An 8517-nucleotide genomic window follows, 5' to 3' on the forward strand; every position below is an offset into this window, starting at 1 on the left:
AAAGGCCCGCACCTTGTCTGGCAATCAGGAAGGCTTCCTGGGGGAGTGGCCGAAGGGAGGCGAACAATGAGGAGGAGAGATGGAGAGGAAGACGAGCACTCCAGATAGAGGAGATGGCATGTGCAAAGGCCCCGAGGTGGGCGGGAGGGAGGCACATGGAGGGGTCTGAAAGAGGGTGGGTATCAAGTGAGAGGCAGAAGGTCCTGAGACGGGGCTAGAAAGTCATGTAAGGACCACGTCCTTAATTCTTTAAGAGCAATGGATAACAAAGGACTTTTAAGCAGTGGGGAGGCGTGGTTGGATTTTCATTCCTCATGGAGAACAGATCAGAGGTTCTGTAGTCCGCCCTACAGAAAGGATGGTTGTTTTCACTTAGTAAAGAAGAGGGAAGTGGGAGGTAAGGAGATTATCACTTTAAGGCTACGGGGTGGTCTAATAGGGAATTCAGGGTCTAATACTGACTGCTTCATACAAGCCGTGTGACCCAAGCCAGCTAACTTCACATTTCTGATCTATACTTTCGTCGTCTGTCATATGGAGAGGTCCATATACATGGTGATGAAAAGTCCATGGCCTATTCTTGTGCAAAGATAACATGCAGATGGCTTTATAACATAAGGTGTTTGAAAGGATGGATTGAACCCAGAGCCGGAATGTGAAGGGCTTCGGATGCCATGCCGAGAAGGTTGGGCTTTATGCAGCAGAAAGTGGGGACCCCTGGGAGGATTTAAGCAGAGAAGGTGTGTATTGGAGTGGTTGCTCTGACTACAGTGCATGATAGGATGACAGGGACAAGATCTAGAGGCAGGCGGAGCTCTCAGGAAGCAATGGCTAAACCCAGGTGGGAGATGAGAGCCTGTGTCACAGATGGAGAGGGAGAGCCAGGTTCTCCAACGTTGATGAGGTTCCGCGCTCCCCTGCATCCCCCATCATTGGCACCCGAGATTCCTGGCAGAGACGACAGGGAAGTTTGAATCTGGCTGCACCATTTCTATCTGGGCAGGTCACTTAACCTCCCAAAGTCTCAATTTCCTCACCTGCTAAGAAGGAATTATTATCTACTTGGCAAGAGTTGTGAAGATTGGAGAAAAGGTGTGTAAAGCGTCTAGCATGTGCCTGGCATGAGGCCAATGCTCAAAGGATAGTAGTGAGAAGCACGAGCATCATTTCTGTGGATAGAATCAACAGGACGTGGAGTCTAAGTGGGTATGGGAAGTAAGGGAAGTCCATCAGACCTATGTTTTAGAAACGTTCTGGCACATGGACCAAGAAAGTTTTCACCCAGTAATACTTCCAAGTGTCATCTGATGCCATAACAGATTACAATGAACTCTGTGGATTAAGACAATACAAATTGACCATACGGTTCTGTAGAACCAAAAATTCAACATGGATCTCACTGAGCTAGAAAGCGAGGTGTCTACAGAACTGCCGTGCTTCCTGGAGGCTCCAGGGGAGAAGCCGTTTCCTTGCCTTTTCCAGCTTCCGGAGGCTGCCTGCATTCCTCGGCTCCGTTCTCCACCTTCACCTCCGCCATTAGTGATCTCTGTGCTTTCCGTCTGCAGTCTCTGTCCACAGCAGGAAAGACTCTTGCTTTTAAGGACCCACGTGATCACACTGAGTTTATCCAGATAATCTAGGATAATGTCCCTTTCTCCAGGTCCTTAATCACATCTGCGAAGACCCTTTTGATTTTTTAAAGTAACACATTCCCAGGTTCTGGGGATTAGAACGTGGGCTTTTTGTCGAGGAGGCATTATTCTGTCTACCGCACTGAGTATCATCACCCGGGCCTTGCGATTCAGCCCAATTTGGACGTCCTTTCAGCAGAGCTTTGAAAGTTGGTGGGATGACTATGGTATATGACGGAAGGATGCTCCACAGACACTTTTCTCTCTGGAACAAGCTGTTTCCATCCTTTGTTCAGACTCTCAAGTGACAATGTCTCCGGAAAAAAGGAAGGACCCATTCCGTGCCTCTGACTCAATAAAAGCCTCGCAGGCACAGTGGATGGATGAGGTGCGTCTGGAGCCGGAGGTACAAGGACAATGCCGTTTCCTCCCAAATCTCTGCCTCAGGAGCCTCCAAATAATCCTCTTACATCCGGCTTTCCTTAACAAGGCAGCAGTTTTTTTCCAAATCAACAGAGAACATGTGTCTCTGCTCTCCGCAGTTTATAAAGGGCAATTTGAGAAAACAGCACTCTGTTTTCCTCTGAATCATTGTACTAGGGGGAAGACTTAACCTAATGGTGGTAAAACTTGGCCACAGACACTTACTGGCCGTGTGACCTTGATGAAGTTACTCAACAACTCTGAGTCTCGTCTTTCCCGATACGTAAAATGTAGATGATATCCCTCTTATAGGATTGTCTGTGTTTGGGCATGTGTAGTGGTGGCCGGTGGTCCTTTCTGCAGCTAGAGATAGAAGAATATTCAGAAAGAGCCTACTTTACTGTGTTCTATGTCATAATATCTAAATTAATGGTCACGTACTGTTTAAGTAAGAAATAACTGTCTTCTGAGTGCTGTTATCGATTATGAAGTGATACACACATTTTCTCACTACTTCTCCCAACTGCCCCATTTTGCAGATGAGGAAACAGCTCCAGGGATTTCCAAGACCCCTCAGCTCACGCGTAACAGACCTCAGATCCAAACCCAGAGCCCTCTCTCATGCCCCTCCCCTCTCTCTCCTTTCTAAGGGGCTAATGACTGGGTTAAGGAGGGTGGGGCTGCCTCCAGTCAGAAATGCAGAAATGATTTTTAAAAGTTCATCCATCCCTTAGGGGTTCAGTCACAACCCCTAGAACATTTCAGTTGTGTTTTACGCAACTTCGTGGATACATGTTTGAGCCCCCCCTCCCCCTCCTGCCTTTTTTTTCTTTTTTTTAACGTGAACCACTGCATTTGATGGTAAGAAAATGTGATAGACATCTCTCATTCATGCTGCCTGGCTCTTTTTGATTCTTTTCTCTTTTTGTCACTTCTTGTAATGAGAATTTCCCCCACCCCAATGCGGAAAACAGCCTCTGATCTCTTTATAAATCAGACATAGACCTTAGATTTGGAAATTAGCTATGTGAACGAGCAGGCAGGGTAGAAGGCAGTTGATCATCTAGAACCTGCTGGTTGCGTTCCAGATACCCATTCTCACCTTCCTTGTTGGGCAGGGAAGCCCAGCCAAGCCAGGGGCAGCCACGTGCTGAGGGCTGAGGGCACGTCTTTCAGTCTCTTCTGCTTGGGAGTCGCTGGGGCTATGTGAATATAGCTCAGTGGTAGGACTTAGCGGACATCTCCCTAAAGGGAATTCACACAGCTGACAGAGCCTTTGCGCCTCTTCCTCTTCCTCTTTCATCCCACCTGAATTGTGGTTGTGATGGCTGGGGCTCCATCAGTGACCTTGAGTCATGAGGCAACCTCGACTATGGAAGACACCACAAAGAATAGTGGGGCAGAAAGATGGGATGTTAGGCTGCTTTTGGCATATGGACCCTCCATATCAACACCAATTTCCCAATTTCTGGGGCAGGAAAAACAGAGCAGTGAGACTCCAACACTCACTCTTAAATGCTTCCACTTGGAGGTAACACAGGACTCCTCTACTCACGTTTCATTGGCCAAAACAAGTCACGCGGGCACGCCCAACTTCAAGAGAGCAGGAACTGCCTTCCCCTGTGTGCTCAGAAGTAGAGAGCCAGATGTTGGTGAATAACAGTAATGCTTTCCGCATTGTGGGTATGACTAGTCTCCGTTTACAGATCAAAACAATAGGTGCTGTAGCTAATTACTAGGAAGTTCTGTTTGGTTTTAAAACCATCTTTTTTCCCTATTCCCAACACAATAGCTACTACATTGTTATATACTAGATATAGACTATTTTCTCCCTAAAGAACTATCTGATTTTCTGCCCTTACCGGTCTTTGTGATGTTTATGATGATTTAATAATGAAAGTGCTTGCTAACTATGAGCCAACTGATTTTTAATAAAACAACAAAATTCAGAGTGTGGTGAATCATTTTTATGGCTTTCCTGAGTTCCTTCCCCAGACCTGCTTACGGCTTTAAGAGTCCATTTGGGGCTCTTAGGAAATACCCAAGTGGCCCTTTTCTTCCCGTAGCATTCAGGAAGCAAAGCTGGAGTCATGGCAGTTAGGATCTGGGCATGTAGAGGCACCAGCCGTGGCCACTATGGAGCAGTAAATTTGCACTGATGTCCTTTTTTTAAATGAGCATCAGAAGTGGGTGACTCTTTGCTCATGTTGGTCCTGCCCGCCAGCAGGGGGCTCCCTCTCCTCCGCGAAGCTCCAGTGTGCTTTGTTCACACCTGGCCTAGGATCCGGAAGCGTTTTACGGGCGCTAGAATCAGTATGTACTTGTCGTTATGCCTTATTTGTTCACCCTGCACACTGAGCCGTCAAGTCCTAGTGACTGAGGGGTGACTCTGGTTTTTCTGACAAAAAGAGTGGCTCAGCTTTTCCCCTTTATTTTACCCCCTGATTTCTTCCTGGAATGTGAATGTGATGCTTGGAGGTACAGCAGCCGCCTCTGCACATGAGGCCTGAAGCCAAGGCCAATTATAACGCGTCAGGAAGTGCGACGGCCATGCCACCCTGAACAAACGCGATCCCCTCTGATCTTGGAAGCTAAGCAGGGTCGGGCCTGGTTAGTACATGGATGGGAGACCACTTAGGAAGGCCAGGTGCTATAGGCGTGAAAAAAAAAAAAAGAGATTGTAAGCTGACAATGGTCCTTGCAACCTGTGAGGTCAACCAAGGGTTGCCTTGCCAAAAAAAAAAAAAAAAGAAAAAGAAAAAAAAGTGAGAAGGAACCTTAGCTCTGCACGGGTCCTCTTTAGACTTCCTGTCACATGGGGGAAAGCAACAAAAACAAAAAACCCTAACCTGGCAGTCAGGTTTTCTGTGGCTTGCAGTCAGGAGCAATCCTGACTGGTGCAGAAGGGTAAGGCACGTGCACGTGTCTCCAAAATTACAGAAGATATTAAAATTTCTTTTAAAGAAAAACGTACCCGTTTGAGTCCGAGTGTAGAGGGAAGGCAGGGCAAGAGGCGAGGACCGGCCAGGTGTGGGAGCAGAGGCAGAAGTCCGTGGACTGCTCTGCGGTAACCCGTTTTAAGAGCATCCCTCTCCGCGTCCTGCCTCAGCGGCTCACTCCCGCACAAGCAGAGGGCAGGGGCGGGTGCCAGAGCGAAGCTAAAACCTCACAGCAGCTCTTCAATAATTCAGGGACTTGGTCATTTGGCGAGTGGGCTTTCAGTAAATTAGCTTTCGGAGAATTGATTTTCACAGAGCCTGTGTTTTCAGCTGGAACCACTGCCATTTCCCAGGGCTGCACTCCCCTGTGCCAGAGCTGGGAAGAGGGGGATAGGGAGAGGAGACAGTGCCCCGCTCTGCTGGATGCTCCAGGAGGGACCCTGGCAGGGAGCCCCCTGTTCAGAGCCCTGCAAGGGTCTTGGCTGAGCAGCTCGATGGTATTTGCTCTCTCTCTGGAGGATTCAGGCATCAGCCCCTTGAGCTGGGGACAGCTACAAACCCATGGGATGTCTGGGCTTTACTTACACCCTGGCTCCCCTCTGAGAACTGCGGTTTCATTCTGGCCAGGCTCTTGGTTCCTGTCCCTGGCAAACCTAGTGCTCTGTCCCTCCTCAGCTTCTCCCTGCAGACCTAGGAATGGTTGCTTTGGGAACCAAGTGAATTCCTTGCTCTCTGTTCTGAGGACAGAAAGGCCGATAAGGCTGCCAGAGACGGCTTCTGCTGGATTCTGTGGTGCCAGGAGCTGTCGGCCTTGGTGGTCCAGGACCAAAACCAGGAGGTGTGGGGTGGGAAAAAAGACGCATAGAAATTTGGGTAGAGACTAAAACTAAAGTCAGAACGACTATACAACTGGACTCTGAATCTGAAGGGTTCCCAGACAGGAAGGAGACAAGAGGGTAGAGTGTGGAGAAACCAGAACCGAGAGGAACGGTCAGAGTGGAGGGCAGGAGTCAGAACCCAAAGTCCTACTAGAGAGAGGAGTGCGGAGTCTTGGAGAGGAGGGCGGGAGCCCTGGGTACCGGGGGGAGGGGGGCTGCCAGGGCCCTACCCGCAGGGCTGGTTCAAGCCATCCTTGCCTTGTGTCCCACAGCCCTGAGGAAAGAGACCTCAGGATGGGTCAGGTTTTGTTGCTTTTGTTTTTTGTTTTTGTTTTTGGTTTGTTTTAATATAAAGACTTTATTTTTAAGAGCAGAGTTAGGTTACAGTAAAATTGAGTGGAAAATGCACAGAGTTCTCACACCCCCGACTCCACGCACGTACAGCCCGCCCGGCTGTCAACATTGCACACCGCATTTGGTACCAACGAGGAACCTACCTGAACGAATCATCATCACTCAAAGTCTGTAGTTTACATTAGGGTTTATTCTTGGTGTTGTAAGTGCTATAGGTTTGGATACATGCATAAATGACATGCACCCACCATTATGGTACCACACAGAGTGGTTTCACTGCCCTAAAGATCCTAGTGGAGACAGAAGTAAAGGGTTTCTTCCAACAGGGTCCACTGGCACCCGTAGCTGATGAGAACTGGGGTAGTTAGTGAATCAGGTGTGAGTGTGGGGATCACGTTTGGGACATAAATATAACTACTGGCGATTCTTATGTTCTTTATGCTTTTCTTTCTTCCTTTTTTTTTGCCCCCTACAGGAAACATCTGTAGCGTGGTAATAAGGAAAAAGAACTAAATTATAATTAAACAATAGGAATAAAACTCAAAGACCAGTAATTTGAATAATCAAACTCATTTTTTAAAATGTGACCCTTTGATCATTTTCTCCTGTACCCGCGTTGGGGTGTATTTTGAGAGGCAGTCATGTTTACCAACTGGTGCAGAGCAATGAGTAAGGAGGATTAAAAATAGGTTCCACAGGTACCCTGATGACCTTCAGATTGTCCAGTGGTAGTACTGCAGTTTTTAAGAAGTTTCTGTTCTACTCTCTTCCTCTTCTCAATATAATCAACTAAGTTCTTACCTGGATTCTCTCAAAACATGGACTGTATTATCTTACTCCTTCCCAAATACCTTCTCTGAATTGAAATCGTGATTTAATGTTACACCCTGCATTTAGGCAGCATTTTTCATCTTTTAAGCAAGCGAGGCCGATGACACAATTTGCTCTATCACCCGCTTACTCAGGTTAGAATCCTAAGAGGTGAAGTTTTGGTCTCCGATCAGCTACTTCCTGAATGCGTGGCCTTAAATGTCCTGAAGACTCTTCATCCAAAGAGTGGAGCTGGGCAGCACTTTCCTCCCAAGTGTCAGAGTGTCCCTGGGGATGAGGGTGGAGATCAAACTCAGTGCGGTTGGTAATGCTGCGTACACCATAGGGTACTATGATGCTGATTTGCAGCTACTGTCAAGGGAGTGACCTTTTTGCTTTAAGTGCCAGAAAGCATAGAAACCAATTCAGCTAGGAAATAAAGAAATTCATTCATTCATCTATCCGTTCATTTATCGAAAAGGCATTTCCTGATCACCTTCATCACCTCTGTGTTTGGAGCTGGAGACCCAAAGATGAAAAGGAAGATCTAGCCTGGGGCTGAGTCTGAAAGGTGTAGGACACGGGGATGCTGCAGGTGTCCAGATGACCTTCCCCCCCCCCCCCCACTCCTCACATACTGGGCTCTGAGACCACAATGACACAAGTCTGATCACCGCTAGGACGGAAGGGCAGCGCTTCCGCCCACTGCTCCTCTGATAGAAATTCACATGTTTTTTTTTTCCTTTTTACAGGAAGGGAAAAATAAACACTTTAAAAATGACAAAAGTCCTTCAGTCAGGAACCTGGACTCAGCCCTCACCAGACAGTAAACACTTAAACTGGCAGGGAGTAAAGATCTTCTCTAAAGAGCATCCACCGGAGAGGCTGAAAATAAACCTTTTGAAAAACCGAGCAGGTGGGACTCATCCCTTCACATCCGTTTATTGCAAACTCCTTTCCAAGCTCTGTCTAGGAGCATAGGAATGATTAAACACACATAGACGGATGCACACACAGACAGAGGACCCTCCACCCTCAGAGGACTGAGTGAAGACAAAGACCAGATGACTCACTTTCCCAAGGACCAGATCCGCTCCAGTAGGCAGCGCCCCATGTGATGTAGCAGCTGCTGGAGAGACACCCGGCTCCCCCAAAACCACACGTTAGCTCGGCCACTCCTGTTCCACTCCACCCTGCCCTACAGGTATCTGTAATTTCACTCTTTTAGGTTAAGATATGTTCTCTGTTATAGGGTTAATCAAAGTGGGCAAAATGGGGCAAGTCAAGTTCCAGGTTTTTGCAGGAAGGAGGCGTCAACAGTGAGTGGCCCAGGACGGAGAGGCCCTCTCCAGCATGTCTAGCAAGAAAACACTCTACCCGGTGCTTCTCAGACTGCCGTGTGCCCTAGAATCGCCTGGAAGCCTTGTGAAAACGGATCGTTCCCTCTGCCCCACTACGTGGTTAGGTAAATAATTCCAGATG

The 8517-nt window shown here is 47.8% G+C and overlaps 1 pseudogene; it reads left to right on the forward strand.

Moving 5' to 3' along the window:
• The first annotated feature begins 4594 nt into the window (after positions 1–4594).
• On the forward strand, positions 4595–4713 carry LOC118612225 (annotated as a pseudogene).
• Positions 4714–8517: the final 3804 nt, after the last annotated feature.

The sequence above is a fragment of the Rousettus aegyptiacus genome, unplaced genomic scaffold (genome assembly GCF_014176215.1).
Source record: "Rousettus aegyptiacus isolate mRouAeg1 unplaced genomic scaffold, mRouAeg1.p scaffold_m13_p_15, whole genome shotgun sequence".
In the NCBI taxonomy this organism is placed as follows: domain Eukaryota; kingdom Metazoa; phylum Chordata; class Mammalia; order Chiroptera; family Pteropodidae; genus Rousettus; species Rousettus aegyptiacus.